Source organism: Strongylocentrotus purpuratus, unplaced genomic scaffold (assembly GCF_000002235.5).
Source record: "Strongylocentrotus purpuratus isolate Spur 01 unplaced genomic scaffold, Spur_5.0 spur5_scaffold_13, whole genome shotgun sequence".
Classification (NCBI taxonomy): domain Eukaryota; kingdom Metazoa; phylum Echinodermata; class Echinoidea; order Camarodonta; family Strongylocentrotidae; genus Strongylocentrotus; species Strongylocentrotus purpuratus.
Window position 1 is genome coordinate 22,560,091 of NW_022145598.1, and position 18,170 is coordinate 22,578,260.

Below are 18,170 nucleotides of genomic sequence, written 5' to 3' on the forward strand. Positions count from 1 at the left end.
GGGTGCTTTTCATACCATAACGGATATATATTTTTCTTTAAAAAAATAATGAGCAAGATGCACATTATTACGTTGTTAGAATCACATCTGATCTTAGAAATGAATATCCCACACATATACGATTGAGAAAGCGAGATATATCCCATAAACTTTGTGTCTCTCAAATGCACTGTTATATCAACGCCGAGTATACACCCCCATATTTGAAAGGGTTTCTATTTTAAGTTGATGTACCCTTGTATCAAATGGACGGTGCGAACATTGAGCTACAATGTTAACATGAATATTCATGAAGCATTTTGGACACCGTTCCTTGTAAAACTGCATGTATGGGGTGTTGAAACGTAAAGGAGACACGAAAATGTCTCCCTAATCTGGGTGTCTCCTATAAGTAGGTATAATAACACCGGAATGTCTCCCAAATGTCAGATCTTTATATATATATATATATATGTATATATATATATATATATATATATATGTATATATATATATATATATATGTATATATATACATTAAAAAAGAAAGAAAGAAAAAGGAAAAGAAGACATGATAAAATCTACTAAAAGTATAGGATAGAAAAAAGGTGCATCCATAAAAGCCACAAGGGCTTGATGAATGGGCGTCATAATATAATTAACACAATTGTATGCCTAGTTGTTGCACAGTTTGTGGGCCTTGTATGGACGCCTATGGGATTTCGTGAATTCAGTAGTGAATGGGTAGAGAAGTGAAAAAAATAAGATTATAACACTCTTTAATTTTATAATTTTTTTTATTTCTCTTTGAATATTTTTAGGCCATTTGAGGTTGTAGTAGACCCGACGATGCACGAGATAACACACTTTTGCCTTCCAAAACTCAAACCACTACTGCAACACAGTACAGTGTTTTTTCACGAGGTGAGTTGAATCTCTTATTATCACTCATTGTTTTTCATCTTCCTCATCACGTTCTTCGTTGTCATCATCAACACCAACAGTATCATCTTTATCATCATTACAATTTCCTTCTTCTTCTTCTCCTTCTCCTTCTTCTTCTTCTTCTTCTTCTTCTTCTTCTTCTTCTTCTTCTTCTTCTTCTTCTTCTTCTTCTTCTTTTACTTCATCATCATCATCATCATCATCATCATCATCACCACAATCATCTTCATCACCCCCATCATCATTATCGTCATAATCTTCTCCTTTTTCATCATCATCATCATCATCATCATCACCACCACTACCACCATCACCATCATCATCATTACGACCACCACCACCACCACCCAACCACCACCATCATCATCATCATAGTATCCACATTATTCTGACATTTCACAAGTTGTTGAAATATATATAGACCTTTGAAGAGAAGCCAAAATGCATTTGCGTTACAAACCTTTCAATATCTCTTAGTTCCCCTCAAGAAAGATTCAATACGATATTCTCTAGCATTAGAGAATTTTCCTGAATTTAAATCAGATATTTGCTCTCGTGTTTTAATTCTCCCAGGTGATAGAGTTCTATGAAGAAACTGTGGGGACAAGTTTTCCCTACACATGCTACAAGCAAGTCTTTGTAGATGAGGCGTATGATGACAGCCAGGCATATGCATCCATGGCAATCTTCAGGTAAGAGGGCTGTGTATAGATCGTGCAATTGTGTAGAGTAGCCACTGCAGGGGGATGTTTCTCTCAAAGATCCTAAGTTGAACTTATCTCAAAATTGGACAATTATGGAAAGCTGTTAGCATCTTTGAGAATATTTTGTAAAAGTTATTTCAAAAGGCATAAAATGATGATTCAAATCATTCATATTTTATATTACCATGGGAGATTTCATGTTCTTGATGTAGAGTTTATGAAAAGTCCAAAATACAAGTTTTGCTTTTGAATATATTTCATTATAAGGCTACAAATGGCTCTCCATAATTTTAAGTCCAATTTAGAGTTAAGTTTGACTTAGAATCTTTGCGAAACGCTCCCCAGGTAATAAACAGATGTTTGTTGACAGCCGGTCGTACCAGCAGTCCCTTTGGAGCTCTGCTGCTTGGACTATATACTAACCCCAGAACAAAATATAGCAACAAGACATTTCTTGCTTTCCGGATCCGTCTTATTTCGCTAAATTTCATTATTATTCTCTTTCTAGCACCAACCTACTCCACTCGGCACGCATCATCGACCAGACGTTTGAGACGCGACGCCTGCTTGCCGAGGCCCTGGCCAGTCAGTTCTTCGGCTGCTACATCTGCCCAGAGACGTGGGCCGATGCGTGGCTGACGAAGGGTATCACCAAGTACCTCGCTGGGCTCTGCTTGAGGAAGATGTTCGGAACCAACGAGTACAGGTCCCAGATTTATTCTGTAAGTCAACACTTACTGTAGTGTGAGAGGGTTCTTGCTGTTGGTCAACTTGCTTTTTGTTGTGTTTAAGCTGACTTTCTGAGGTTTGTTTATTTTAAATGGTCCATGGTATTTCTCTGCATGTTACTGACATCTTCAAAGTTTTTTTAGAATACCTGATGATTCTGTCAATCTGATACACTCTATATAACAAACAATGCATAATCGGTGACCATTGGTCTCCCATGATCCTCTTTTTCTTATGTTTTTTAATTGAGAGCTGATTTGATGAGATAACCACCTGTCCAGTGACCTTGCAGGGTGGTCTAATCCCTCCTGTACACTAGTACAGATGTGCTTTAAACCATCTTTGTCTTTTCACCCTGTAGGAGCTGAAAGAACTCTGTAGGTATGAGTAGGAGACAGGAGGCGTGGTCATATTAAACAAAAATTAAAATGACAATAAACATTAATGTTCAGACTTGATTTGGTTCAGTGACAGATCTCAAATTCAGAAGTCTCTTCTTTCACATTCTTTACATACTCTAACCATCTTTTTCTTTACCCCTATAGGAGCTGACAGAACTCTGCAAGTACGAGCAGGAGACCGGAGGTGTGGTCCTCCACCCCTACCCCATGGAGGAGCCCTCCACCGGTACCAAGTCTTCTGTGGGCGACGCCGGAGCCGATGGCGCGACCCCGTCCTTCAAATCTGCACAGTCATCATTGGGCAAGACCACCAAGCCCTCAGTGTGGGGTGGGAACCTTCACTTCCCCTGCACCCAGCCCCACACCGTCTCCTGGAGGCATTGGAAGATGATCATGATGAAGTCCCATCTCATCATGAGGCTCATCGAGATCAGGGTCGGACAGGAGTTACTCCTCAAGGTTTGTATTTGCAAATTTGGGATGATGAAGATGACCGTGACGCAAGAGTTTATAGGATGATATAATAGTGTGTGTAGTGGTGGTTATTTTACCTGACTGCTAAAAAAGCATAAATGCTTGTTAGTAAACAACCAGAGAACCGACTGCTTGAGGTCCTCTTCATAGGACTTGGTAATGAGGATTAATGCCTTTACACCAAAGGGCACAAGCGCATCGACTTGCATTTCGAACCCGGGTCGCTGGATGACGTGACCACTGCTCTACCAACTGAGCTATCGCGCCTCCTCCTGAATATGTTTTTGCTAATATCTTCAACTTCCTTTATTGCAAAGTTAAAAATAATTTCTATCCCCGATTCCTATAACATAAAAGATGTATTTTCTGAAATATCTGAATTGATCCTTTCATTTCATTTTTTTTTATTGTGGGGATAAACTATCTTGATCTTTATATTTGTACCTCATCAATCCAGGTCTTCAACAAACTGCTGTCCCTGGCAACTTCAGCATCACATCAAAAGTTCATGAGCTGTGCTTGGAGCAACATGCTCATCTCGACATCAGGGGTGAGTGGGTCTCTTGAGTGTGTTAGAAGTGTTTATCTCATCATTATATCATACTCTTGATTGACCGAGTAAAACTAAAAGCTAGTTAAATTCATATGAAAAAAAAACTTGTAGATGATTATGGCCATATTTGTCTTCATAAATTATTATAATGAAGTCTGTAGAATGATTGTTGTGGTTGAACGCTGCTAAGCAGCTAAAGATAGACTAAGATTTGAGTATGTTCGAATTTCCTTATCTGATTACAGATTTAAATTTTTAATTTGAAATTTGTAAATCATCTTCGCCTTATGCCAGAAACTGTTCTAGTTATCAAAATAATGCAGGACAATGATGATTTGGTTATTATTATGTCTTACATTCACCAGTTTCTGAAGTCCATCTCGACGGTGTCTGGCAAGGACCTTAAGCTGTTCATCAACCGTTGGGTGTGCCAGGGGGGCATGGCTCAGTTCCGGGGCACCTTTCACTTCAACAGGAAGAGGAACATCGTGGAGCTGGAACTAAGGCAGGATCCTGGCAGGCCGGGTATCATCAAATACGTGGTGAGTCACCCTGCAGGAGTTGATTGCTCTCTCTCTGTCTCTCTGCCCCTCTCACTTTCTCTGTCTCTTTCTCTCTTTTCTCTAAATTTCTCATTGTATCTATTTCCCTCCACTTTCTGTTCCCCCCTACTCTACTTAGATCCCCCCCACTGTTCTTGTTTATATCTCTCTTTTACTTTTCTTTGTATTTATTTTTACCCCTTTATTTCTCTTGACTCCCCAAAATGACTGAATATCACACCAGTCTTCTCAAATAGTGTCCATAGAAGAGAGAAGGAAATAAAACAGACCTGAAATCAAATGACGGAACAGAAAGAGAAAGAAAATTGATGGGAGTAAAACAAGGAGGGGGTACAGAATAGAAGGATGGAGGGAGGTGGGAAACGAGAGAGAGAAAGAGAGAGAGAGTGGGAAAGAGAGAGAAAGAGAGAGAGAGAAAGAAAGTATCAGCGCTTAGAGACTTCGGTGGAAAGCGCTTTATAAGCACTGTTTTGCTATCAATATTATTATTTATGAGATTTAGTTACTACCCAACATTATTGACTATTCCAAAGATTATCAATGATGGTGATGATGTTTTCCTCCCTTTATTCTCCCTCTCAGGGTCCTCTGAAGGTGACGATTCAAGAGCTTGATGGGTCATTTGAACAACACATTCCAAGTAGAAGATAACCTGACCAAGGGAGAGAAATACCTGACAAAGGGAGAGATCACTGCCACTCCAAAAGCAGAAGGTAAATATTCAGTACGTTATTGATGTAGAGGTGTTAAAACAGTTTCTAGACAACACAAGTCTCCAGAGCAGGTATTCAATTCTATACTTTACGTAAAACTTTTACTTAGCTTTTGGCTTACCTGAGTAAAATGTCTAAATTCTATTCAGATCACATTAAGCAATTACTTACCCAAGTCGACTTTACACCCAAATACTTACTGATAAGCATTGTGACATCACACGGTTAATCAAAAGCAATGTGCAATTTACGCTCACATTAAATGCACCCTAATATAATTGTGCGCAGCTTATGATGACTGTATATGATAAGCATGAGCCTGCCAATCAATGCTTGCAAAAGAGTTTGCTTGAGTCTGGGAGGGAGCCGTCTTAAATTCAGGGTAAAATATTTAGCCAGAAGCATCAAATGAATACCAAAGTTGGCTAAATATTTTATCTTGGCTGAAAACTGAGTAAAATACTTATATTTCTGACTCGAGTCATTTACATGTGAATGGGGTGGGTTCTTATCCCACTGCTGCCATCGCTGTGATAGATGCACTTGTATTAATATGTCAAGAACAAAAGTATGATGGTTATGTAACAATTTCTAGGTGATGACAAACATAATGACCCATTTCTTACTGCAACACTGTTACTGAATTTCCATGACTTGCATCCAATGTCCTAGTTTTGATTGTGTGAGGCACAGTCCTGGGACCCCTTTCACAAAGCCTTTTTTCAATGACCAATGACAAAAATCAGTGACAAATCTGCTGATAACCAATCACAAGCAAAAATTTCAGTAGCTTATAACAAAAACTGTCATTTGTCACTGATGACAAGTTTTGTGAAACACCCCCCAGTTCTTTGGACCTTCAGTCTGGCAAGTTTGAGACTGGGTTGGGTTCTGAGCCACAGCATTATGTATGATTATTATACCATCTCTCAACAGCAGATGGCAAGAAACTGTGTGAAAAAAAAAGCTTGGCTTAACAAACTCTGCAGAAGTGGATGAAAACTTGCCTGTTACATCATAAGTGTGGTACATGTAAATGCTTAAACTGTGTGCTATGATTATTCCAAGCAATGACAGCTTTCTGAATCGTCATGAAACACTTTCTTTTCTCTTTTACCAGGCACAAAAAGAAGAAGATCCCTTTGAAGAATGGTGAAGAGGTGGACATGGATCTCAGTAAGATGGAGTAAGTACGAATGTACAAATAATCTTTGGTTTTGATAACAGAAAGGAAAATTAAATGAAAGTCATAGGTTAAGTTCTCAGGATTAGTCTATGTATGCTTTCCAAGGAATAGGATTCCTGAAAAGGGCTGGTGAGCTATGGTAACAATTATAAACTCTGTTAAGATACTTTTTTGGTTTTAAATGTTATGATCAGTCTGCTCTGAAGCATTAGCAGACAAAAGTTATGTGTAACATATTGAAACCAACTGAGGCAGTGCTTTTGAAGTTAAAGTATGTGGATTTTTTTTAATTTTTCAATATAAAAGAAGCACAAACACTTTTAATGAAGCACCTTCATTACTTTGGGAGTAATTTATCCAATATATATGAACTGGGACCTGTCCATGTTTGAAAGATCTGTGCTAACTAGGACTTGGTCCCTGTTTCTTTTTTAGTCCTGAAGTATCTTTCCATATTTAAAGATCTGTGCAAATGCGGGGCCATCTGTACCATGTGTTAACTATGATTTGGTCCCTTTTATTTTTCAGTTGTGAAGTGGTTTCTTTTTATGTTTAAAAGATCTGTACATATGTGGGGCCATTTCTGATCTGTGCCATATGTTAACTAGAACTTTGTCTCCGTTTGTTTTTTAGTCCTGATTCTCCTGTTTTATGGATCCGAGTTGACACGGAGATGACCCTCTTGAGGGAAGTCATCTTTGACCAGCCTGACTACCAGTGGCAATGTCAGCTCAGATATGAGAGAGACGTTGTAGCACAGCTTGAGGTAAGGTTTTCAATTTCCTAACCCTAATCTTTCAACCTAAACATACTCAGGTACATGGAGAGGTGTTGTGGTCTAGTGTTTGTTGGATTGTGTATCACAGGGTCTGCGGTTCGAGTCCCGCCACGTCACTAATGTCCTTTGGCAAGATATTAATCTACATTTGCCACTCTCCACCCAGGTGTTAAATAGGTACAGGTAGGAAGGAATTCCTTGAATGCTGTGAGCGCCGAAATCGGCTGCCTAGCAGAGCCGGGGTAATAGTTGGAGCACCTTGAGCACCATATATGGTGGATATGTCCAGTATATAAATATCCAATATTATTATTACTTGTAATTACAGCAAGATTGTGGAGCAAACCACTTCAATTTAGTTTAAAGAATTCTTTAGAAAACTTGTAAACTAAATTGCTATGACGTCTAGAATCCTGTTCCCCCCTTTCAGACGGGCGGGGTCCATTTCAAATGATTGAATTAGTTCACTCCTATGGGGTATTGACTTTTCACTTTTCTTATTAGTATTAGTAAATATTCTGCATCACCTGTTTTGGAGGGGGGGGGGGGGAGTGGAGGGGCAGGGCAAACATATCACTGTAACCCTGTGACTTTTTCACTTGATATGCTAAAGTTATGAGACTAAACACCTACAAATAGTAGGTTGGGGGGGGGGGATTTCAAACCAATCATGATAAATGGTGAATTAAATTTGACTGATTGTTCTCTGTAGGCTGTTGAATGTCTCAAGAAGTTTGCCAGCTTGGAAACGACCCATGCTCTGAGTGACATCATACTCCACTCCGGCTGCTACTACAAGGTCAGAACACAAGCTGCATACTGCTATGCACAGGTAGGTCATCATTCTCATCCTCTTAAAGCCCCACTGCACTACTTGGTAGTTACTTGCGCCCTCTATATAGCAAACAATGCATAAGCGGTACCTATAGGTTTCCCATGATCCCCTTTTTCTTGTGTGAGAGCTTGTTTGATGAGATAACCACCTGTCAGTGACCATGCAGGGAGGTCTAATCCCTCCAGGCCAAACTAGTGCAGACATGATTTAAAAGAAGATGGTGGTCAGTTCCAGTAGGTCATAACTTGCTGAAACCAGATTTGGTGGAAACACCTTTAATGGGTGTAAATGTCTTGCACACAGCAAACCCGTGCATGGTCCCATCAAGAAATATCCCCTAGTCTCTCGGAGGGTCTTTGGGTGAGGGGAATGTTAGATAATAACGTTTCCATATGGGGTGATTGATGGAAAATGCAGAGCATTACATGAGGCCTATTGGTCATGAAACTGAAAGCTAATCCTGGTGATTGACAACACCTGTTATTAGGTTATTAACACCCAAATGGTGTCAAATTCCCATGAGAGCCTACTGCTATGGGTCTTATACCATTTCTTGATAATTGCTCATTTTGTGGTTTGTCTTGAATACGGTTGAATTCAGAGTTGTAGAGAATGGTTTTTATCTCCATCTATGAATTTTGGCTGAAACCTACCAGTATCCTTGAACTAATGCTGCAGCACTTACATGTCTCAGAGAGGCACAATTCTGCAGTGTTTGGTGGCAAAAAAAATGCATTCAAAGATTACAACTAAAAAGAAGATGTTGTGTTCGTCAAATATTATTTTGAAATCAAATCCACTTGTTTTCTGGCAGGTATCCAACGAGCTCGCCGAAACCTTCAGTGGTCACACCGCCCTCATTGCCATGTTCAAGAAACTCTTCAGCTCCTTCTCATCAGAGGACATTGTGAGACGGAATAACTTCATGGACTTCAGGGCCTACTTAATCCAGAAGGTTGGTTTCTCTCTCAAAATATACCTTCAATATAAATAATGATAATAGGCATTTATAAAGCGCCGTCTATCCAAACAATTCTATTCCGAGGCGCACAAATTAATAATTAGCCCGGAATTAGCCTAGCATAGCTGCCATTACGGCGATCTAGCATTTCAAGGAATTAATTAACCCTAACCCTAACCCATTTACCTCACCTGGGAGGAGTGTGGCAAATGTAGACTAATGTCTTGCATTAGTGCCGTGTCAGGGATTGAACCATGACCTTCAAATTTCAAGTCAAGTGCTTAAACCACTCGACTAGCACACTTTTGCAATAATTTATGTTCCAATATTTGCTCCAACAAAAAATGTGCAAGGCTTCATTTCCTCACACATATGGGGTGGGGTTTACATTCAGGATTTAGGTTAGTTTTAGGATTAGGGTATTGACTGCATGGTAATTGTCACTGAAGCCTTTGTCTTAAAACATAGTAATCTAATCTTTACATGTCTCTGTTAATTGGCGCTGGATACAGACTTTACTTACCAGTATACATATTTGTTTTAGGGTTTTGTTTTGGAGACTGTTGCCTTGCCTGTTTATCCATATTTTTCTGTGAATATTCACAAATAAAGAAATTGTGGCGGAATGTTTGTGTCATTCATTTGGCATGGTATGTATTACCTGGAAAAACTAATTAGATTCAAGGTGTCAGGGAGAGTGATATTCGGAAAAGTCACCCTCATCAAAGGTAGAGTGGATGTTGTGAGGTACATTTGTATGGGATGAAAACCTGACAGGTTCACTCAATGGGCCTGTCTTCATCAGCCCGAGTTTGCCAAAGAACTCGCTATTTTAACTATCCCGATTGCAAATTAACCAGTAAATTTGCGTCTTCATCAGCCCGCAGATGCAATCAGCGGAATATTTTGTCGAGACAATGTCCCAAGAAATATTGGTCTTGTTCCAAAATATCACGCTATTTGTGAAATAGCGGGCTAATTTGCCCCCGTCCGATACAGTTTGTGATAAGCATATTGGTCTGGTGAAGACGAAATTTTGAGCTTCGGGATAATATCCCGAGTCTGAAAATAGGTGGTTATTTGGCAAACTCGAGCTGATGAAGACAGGCCTAATATCACTTTGCATATTTTCATTTAGATTGTTCTGAAATGTATATTGTTTTTTCAACAGCAGACTTTCATACTTTAGATCGATGATTTCCATTCATGTGATATTCTTTCCAGGCTGTACCTCAAGCCATTGGTCTGATACGCAACATCCACACGATGTGTCCTAGGGAGAGCTTAGCGTTCTTGTAGACCTCATCAAGTACAATGACAACGCCAAAAATAAGGTGAGAACATCTTCCCACTCTACACTGTATGACCCCCAAGAATTTTACATCGCAATTCTCTACTAAGAACAGTTGTGTTTCTTTAGAAAAGGACAGGTACAAGCAATAGACCATGGCCCTGTTGCAGAAAAATTACCATTGATGGTAACTTTGCCATCAATGGTAACTACCATGGAAACCTTGATTTTTATAGGCTGTTAAGCCCTGTTACCATGGTAGTTGCCATTGATAGCAAAGTTACCATCAATGGTAAGTTTTATGCAACGGGCCCATACCTGTCTGAATGCATTCTCGGATCAATTGTATCAATCCCTTTTTTTTCTCCCAAATCAGTTCTCTGACTGCTACTACCGGGCCGGTCTGATTGATGCGCTCTCTAACACCATCACTCCTGCCGTTTCCATGGTCAACACCAGTGTGGAGAACCTTTCCCCTGAAACAAAGGTATGTTCACATGTAGTGATCAAATATTATACAGTCAAACCTGCTTTTAATAGTGACCACCTGTCTACAAAGACCACATTTTGTTTTTCCCTTGAGAATGGTTTCTAATTGAAACATGTACTAAAGGAACCTGTCTACAAAGACCATGTTTTATGTTTCCCTTGGGCGGTCGCCATAGACAGGTTTGACTGTGAAAAGTATTGACTGCTATAAGGGGCACAGATAAAACTGTAGCCCAAGGTGATCTTGAAACAGTACAGTACTGAGGCATAGTGTAGGTTTGAAATCTTGGAGGAGCTATAGTTTTAAAGGGACTTGGTAACATTGTCAGATGAGAACAAATGGTGCTAAGGTAGTGACTCCAATGCTTGACTTCAATGCTGATTTTTTTTGTGTGCAAAATTTATGCGAAAACTATTGGGAAAAAAAATATCTTATTTTGGCAAATTTATTTACAAGCTACAGGATGTTATCTTTCATCTCAAAGATCTTGTATTTATGAAGTGAGTGAGTTTACAATGTCAGCAAAGATGGTAATATTATCAAATCATTTTGTTTTTAGATGGTTTTGGAGGAGGTGACCCGATGCCTGAACCTTGAGAAGCTCCTGCCTTGCTACCAGCACACCGTCACCATCAGCTGCTTGAGAAACATCCGTCTTCTACAGAAGAACAGCCATCTACCCAGCGAGCCAACGCTCTTCCAGGCCTACGCTCAGTACGGGAACTTTACCAAGGTCAGACTGGCAGCGCTGGAAGCGCTTGTGGACTATGTCAAAGGTATACCGAATGTTCCATTCATTTCATTCGTTGGTTAAACCATTAATAAAGTAACATCTAGGTAATCAGAATGAGAAGAACAGCCATTGATCCATCAGGCCAACGCTCTTCCAGACATACATTTTGTATGCACATTACGGGAACTTTACCAAGGTCAGGCTGGCAGTACTAGAAGCGCTTGTGGACTACATCAAAGGTATACCCATTGTTCTTTTCACTTTATTCATTAGTATAACGATTGATAAAGTAACATCTAGGTGATGGAATATGAAAACAGCCAGGGGGCTGACTCCTTCAAGAACTACGCTCGGCATGGACACTTTATCAAGGCCAGGCTGGGAGCTGAGTACTAAAAGCGCTTGTGGACTGTGTCAAATGTATATCCATATTTCACTTTCTTTACTTATTGGTTTTACTGCTTTAAGAGAATTTATTCTTGTGGTTGGGATCAGGACAACAACATCTACCAGATCTACGTTCAATTCGGACACGTCAGATGTCACTGGCTAGCAGCACTAGAAGTGCTTGTTGACTGTGTCAAAGGTATATTCAACATCATCCTTGGACTTGATCTTGTGGAAGTTTAGGTTGATTTAGTGATTTTTGTCTTTCTGTCATTACCCATCCTCAAGATACTCAGTGTTCCTTTGGTTAATGTTGACAGCATCTCTCGTGCACAAATCATGACAGTACAGTGAAATTAATCATTCTATTCTATTTGTTTCTTGTTTGTTTTTGTGTTGCAGTTGAAGCCAGTGCTGATATCTTCTCATGGTTATTGGACATCGTGGAACAAGACCCTGTCCCTATTATCAAGTAAGTAATTATCAAGTACCAAGACCCTGTTCCTATTACCAAGTAAGTAATTATCAAGTACCAAGACCCTGTTCCTATTATCAAATGAGTAATTATCATGTACCAAGACCCTGTTCCTATTATCAAGTGAGTAATTATCATGTACCAAGATCCTGTTCCTATTATCAAGAAAGTAATTATCATGTACCAAGACCCTGTTCCTATTATCAAGTGAGTAATTATCATATACCAAGACCCTGTTCCCATTATCAAGTGAGTAATTATCATGTACCAAGACCCTGTTCCTATTATCAAGTGAGTAATTATCATGTACCAAGACCCTGTTCCTATTATCAAGTGAGTAATTATCATGTACCAAGATCCTGTTCCTATTATCAAGTGAGTAATTATCATGTACCAAGACCCTGTTTCTATTATCAAGTGAGTAATTATCATGTACCAAGACCCTGTTCCTATTATCAAGTGAGTAATTATCATGTACCAAGACCCTGTTCCTATTATCAAGTGAGTAATTATCATATACCAAGACCCTGTTCCCATTATCAAGTGAGTAATTATCATGTACCAAGACCCTGTTCCTATTATCAAGTGAGTAATTATCATGTACCAAGACCCTGTTCCTATTATCAAGTGAGTAATTATCATGTACCAAGACCCTGTTTCTATTATCAAGTGAGTAATTATCATGTACCAAGATCCTGTTCCTATTATCAAGTGAGTAATTATCATGTACCAAGACCCTGTTCCCATTATCAAGTGAGTAATTATCATGTACCAAGACCCTGTTCCCATTATCAAGTGAGTAATTATCATGTACCAAGACCCTGTTCTTATTATCAAGTGAGTAATTATTATGTACCAAGACCCTGTTCCTATTATCAAGTGAGTAATTATCATATACCAAGACCCTGTTCCTATTATCAAGTGAGTAATTATCATGTACCTACACATATTCATTTACTGAAAATATTGGCAAAGGATCCGCTACCAATACATGTAGGTAGATCTACATTGTTGTTGGTGTAAAATGGGCCATGCCTTTCTATCAAAATATAAAACACATTTTAATTGTTGTTCTGTGCGACGTATAAGGGATTGTGGACTTTTTGAGATTTCATATAGACCTCCTCTGACAACCCTAGATATTTCTGCCTCATTTAAACACTGTTTCTATGTGAGGTTGTGTAAACCGACTTTAGTAAAACAGAAGCTCGATATGTGTAAATCAGAGGTAAGAGGCAGTGTCATGGGGATGAGAAAAAATGGGTAGATGCAATGACATTCTGTGTTGATAAGTCTGCTAACATTTTTACAAGATGAACATGAACGTGTCTTTAATACCCCTGCCTGTATCTCCATCCCAGGCACAAGCTGCTGCGGCTGCTGATAGCCAACCCACCATTCAAGTACAAGGAACAGTCAAAGCTTAGCACAGAGGAACTAGTAGAGAGACTCTGGGCCCACATGAAGTAAGCGTCATCAATAAACTCTTTCTTATCTATGTTGTTTTGAAGTGTTGTCGTGTAAAGCATTGTCTTGTCCCTTTCTCGTCTCTGTTGGCATCCCCCTTTTTCTTTCCCCTATTCTGTAGTTCCTTTTGTAGTTACGGATTCGTTAATTTAATTACTCATTATTCCTAAGTATCATTTGAGGTGTTCACACTTGTACAAGCATTGCTTTTTAGTGGACCCCTCTGTTTCCAACATGTATTTCTTACATTTGTTTTAAATGCTTATAATTGATTTGTAATGTTTTGTTGGAAACATGAGTAACATTGAAATTGAAGTAGAATGATGCTAGCAGCATCACTAGCACAGTCTGTTTGTTCAGAAAAGAAAATCTAAAACTATTTTTGCATCTACATATACTTATCATTTACTGTCAGTGCCTCAAATTGCAGGAATGATTGAAATATTTAACAATGTTTTCAACAAAGCATGCCTCATGCTCTTTGATAATGCTATCTGTCCACATACAGCTTCACTGACATCTGTTACACAATAATCTTGATTCTTCACTATAAAGAAACACTGCAATTACATGTAGCACAACTTTAATCACGATCAGGATCCCATTGATTAGTGAGAGTTTTATTGTTTTCACACACACAAGGAAGTTAGATTCTGCTAGTTGTTATAATAATTATATTACAGTTATAGTTACAATAATTGATGAATAATCCTATCCATACCGGTGTGTTGGCTCAGTCAGTAGAGCATCCGCCTCACAACTGGGAGGTCGGGGGTTCGAACCCCGGCCGCGTCATACCAAAAGACGTATAAAGACGGGAGTTGCTGCTACCTTGTTTGGCGTTCAACAATAAGGGATAGAGCAACGTCGATCTGGCGCTGCACAGTGGCTGCCGGGCTCACGATCAATTGGGCAAAAAAAAATTCCATTTTCGGTTTATCTTAATAAAATTTGGAGTGGACTGTAAAAAGATTATTATTATTATTATTATTATTAATTCTTCCATGCACGAGCAGCCCTATTATCGCCTTTTGTTTTGATGTCTTTGTTTTACAGTTCTGGTACATCTCACGATGCCAGGTTACGTTGTGATGTGGTTGATTTCTTCTTCGCCCTCTATGGCAAAACCAGGCCTTCATGTCTACCTCTGCCTGAGGTAAGATTCTCTTTCATTGTCTGTAAGGAGAATAGCCAGCTGAAGAAAAAACAGGTTATGTGCGTAATGACCAATTTGTATGTAAAAATAGTCATTCTTCTTCTACTTCTTCAGTACTTGTTGACAGACTTGTTAGTCCATGTAGGAAAACGGAAACGAGGCACGTGGTCATGGACTAGAATGATCATTCAGTAATTTAAGTGCATGGGATCTACGGGAATCAATTGATAAATGAATCAAATAATACATTTTCGTGTGTGTAATGTTTAAAATGTAAAATGCTGTGTGTGTAATTACTGATTTGTATGTAAAATAGTGATTAATGAATAGAATAATAAATGTGTATGTTTGTGTGTGTAACTACTCATTTGTATGTAAACTCATGATAAATGAATTGAATGATACATTTTCATATCACATGTAATAACAAAGTTGCACACATATCCACCCCAAGGCACCTATAAATTACTATATTACCCTGGCTTAAGTCTAGCTTGCTAAGGCATTCAAAACGTTCAAGAGATAAATTCCTACCAGGCACCCATTTTGTACACCTAGGTGGAGAGTGGCAAATGTAGATTAGTTTTTTACCGAAGGACATTGTGCTGAGATAAGACTGGAACCATAAAGCATGTGATCCACAATCTGGTGACGTTTCCACTAGACCACAAAATCTTTAGGAATAAACTCTTCTGCATTTGTATTACAATTTACAGTACATTAGTGTAGTACATGTAACATGTAACATGTAACATTTGTCTTGTTTTAAACATATAATACTGTATGATATGATTATATGATTTCCACCTAAAAGCAAATTTTTCTTTAATTTCCAGCTTGGTTTTGTTGTGAATCTGAAAGAGAGAACGACATCCGTGAATCCAAACATCATGCCTGACGAGCCTGACGATGACGATGATGATATGGATAGTGTAAGTAACAAGATGGAGGGATGAATGAAAAGGTGAAAGGATGGAAGAATTGGTGGTATTCTCGAAAGCTAACTCTAGTTTAATCCACCGACTAAGTATGGAATGCCGAGTGTCCATATGAATATGTTTTTGAATAATTTAATCTGTCACTTAATTAAAATAAAGTGTAATAACATAATAAATAAATAATAATTTAGCTATGATATAATTATGTTATCATGGTAAATCGAGGGGCATATCAAATTATTCAAAAATATATTCATTTGGACACTTGGCATTCCATACTTAGTCAGTGGATTAAACCATGGACTAAAGTTAGTCTGCTTTCGAGAATACCACCCAAGGAGTTGATGTAGAGATGGAAAGATAGTTTGAAATACAGTCAAACCTGCTTTAGTGACCACCTACATAGAAAGACCACCTGCCTATCAAGACCACTTTTCATGTTTCCCTTGAGCGGTCTTCATATACAGGTTTCACTCTTGTATAGTGGGCAGAAAATTATGCATTGGATAACAGGGTTGTTTCGGAATAGTTTGTGGATAGTGTACTTTTAAAGTAAGATGACAGGCTGGCACAAGGGAAATTCTTAAGTAAGAGATGGACACATGCAATGTTTTTTGATAAATATCAGCCGAGGGTAAATGCTGTCTTGTGCCTTGCTTCTTTATGAGTCGTCCCTTTTGATAAAAGCAATTTTTTTTATTTAGCCAAAAGGATACAGTTATGTAGATATTGTTTTTGTTTGTTCCCAGCGATTTTTGTGTCATAATATACCAATTAAACACAGCAGTGACGGCATTTATAGTAAGAATTACCCACATGAGGTACCTTTGGAACAGTCTAACACGCCCAAGGCGGTAGCCGATGGTGTTTGGACTGTTATGAAGGTACCAAGTGTGGGTAATGTTACTACTGTAATGCCTGAACAAATGATGTGTATTATTTGTTTTATAACATTATGTTTTATTTGTTTTATAAAATGATGTTTTATAACATGATTTTACTAATGACCGGTCATTAGAATTGGATAATGACCGGTCATTATCTAAATTACGCGTAATAGGCAAAATCAATGCCTGGTCATGTGTATGCATTCAACCAATCATTTGATTAGGATCCACGTCATCATCTTATAATGTTTCATATTTTTTCTGGCAAATGTGCTTTGGAAATAAATAATGTTATTAATATCACAATTATTACAAATACTCCTGTCATATCTTCACATACAGGACGGCCAGGAGGATTCCTTCGTCGAGATGGAGAGCATGAGCGATCCGCTGGGTGGGGCCCTGAGCCTATCACGGGCGTGTCGTCTCCTCGGATATCCAAGAGGGAGTCGTCATCTCCGATCCATGTGGATGTGGAAGAAGAGGACGATCTGCCCGTCTTCCCAACAAAGGTATATATCTTAAAGTGACTCGGTAACATTGCCTCAGATTCTGAAATAAAATCCTGGATTTAGCTCATGCTGCAATCATAATTGTAAACCTTTAGGTCAGTCAGGAACCCCATGACTTTTACAAGCAAAGCTTTGAAGTTGATTTCAAAATACTTCCCGGGCTTTGTCATAGGTTTAAGGGTGGGGGGGGGGGGCGATGGGGTGAGTGCATGATGTCCCCTCAGCATTTTCAGAGAAAAACTGTTACTTTAAAACACTCCACATGAAATAAATACATGTAGTTTCAATTATACAACTCACTCCCAGATCCTAATCAAATGATTGGTCATGCGCGGTCACGTGTGACTCATTTGCTGAGCCTATTGCACGCTTTTTCATGAAAAAGCGTTCAATATTATCCAGTCCTATTGCACGCTTTTTCAGTGCGAGTAGTGCGCGTAGAGGTTGGAGCGCTTAATACTGTGTGTGCGTGGGCCTATTCTTGCGCAGCACTATGTGTAAATGGGTATAGAGGTAAGTGCACTTGCTATACATGTGTATCTATACTCATGTGTGCGCACTAAATTGAGACTTATAACTTGAGATTTATTTGTCAGTCATATACTGTCACGAAACAATCTTGAATTAATTCTTTTTACATCAAATAACAAGGATCTAGGAGTTTCGTTGTATTAAACAAATGATGCATGTTTTCATTCGTTCATTATACGATCTATCCGCCCTCGTTGATGCTGTGTGTATCTATCACACTCAGCCTAACGGCTTTGTGCAATAGGTACACACAGCCTCAACTCGAGTGCGGATAGATCGTATAATGAACTCATGAGCATGCATCATTTGTATAATGATCAACTCACATGATATTCTACAATATAACGGAATGGAGACTGATTTTTGAGATCATCTATCATAAACTCTTCTCCATCTATGTTTCATTTGTTTACATTTGTTTTCCAGAGGGAGAGACTGGACAGTGAGGAAGCCGACATTCCACCTTTTACCCCTGATTTTGG

At 38.8% G+C, this 18,170-nt stretch overlaps 1 pseudogene; it reads left to right on the plus strand.

Moving 5' to 3' along the window:
• Window positions 1–57: 57 nt before the first annotated feature.
• On the plus strand, window positions 58–18,166 carry LOC115923233 (annotated as a pseudogene).
• Window positions 18,167–18,170: the final 4 nt, after the last annotated feature.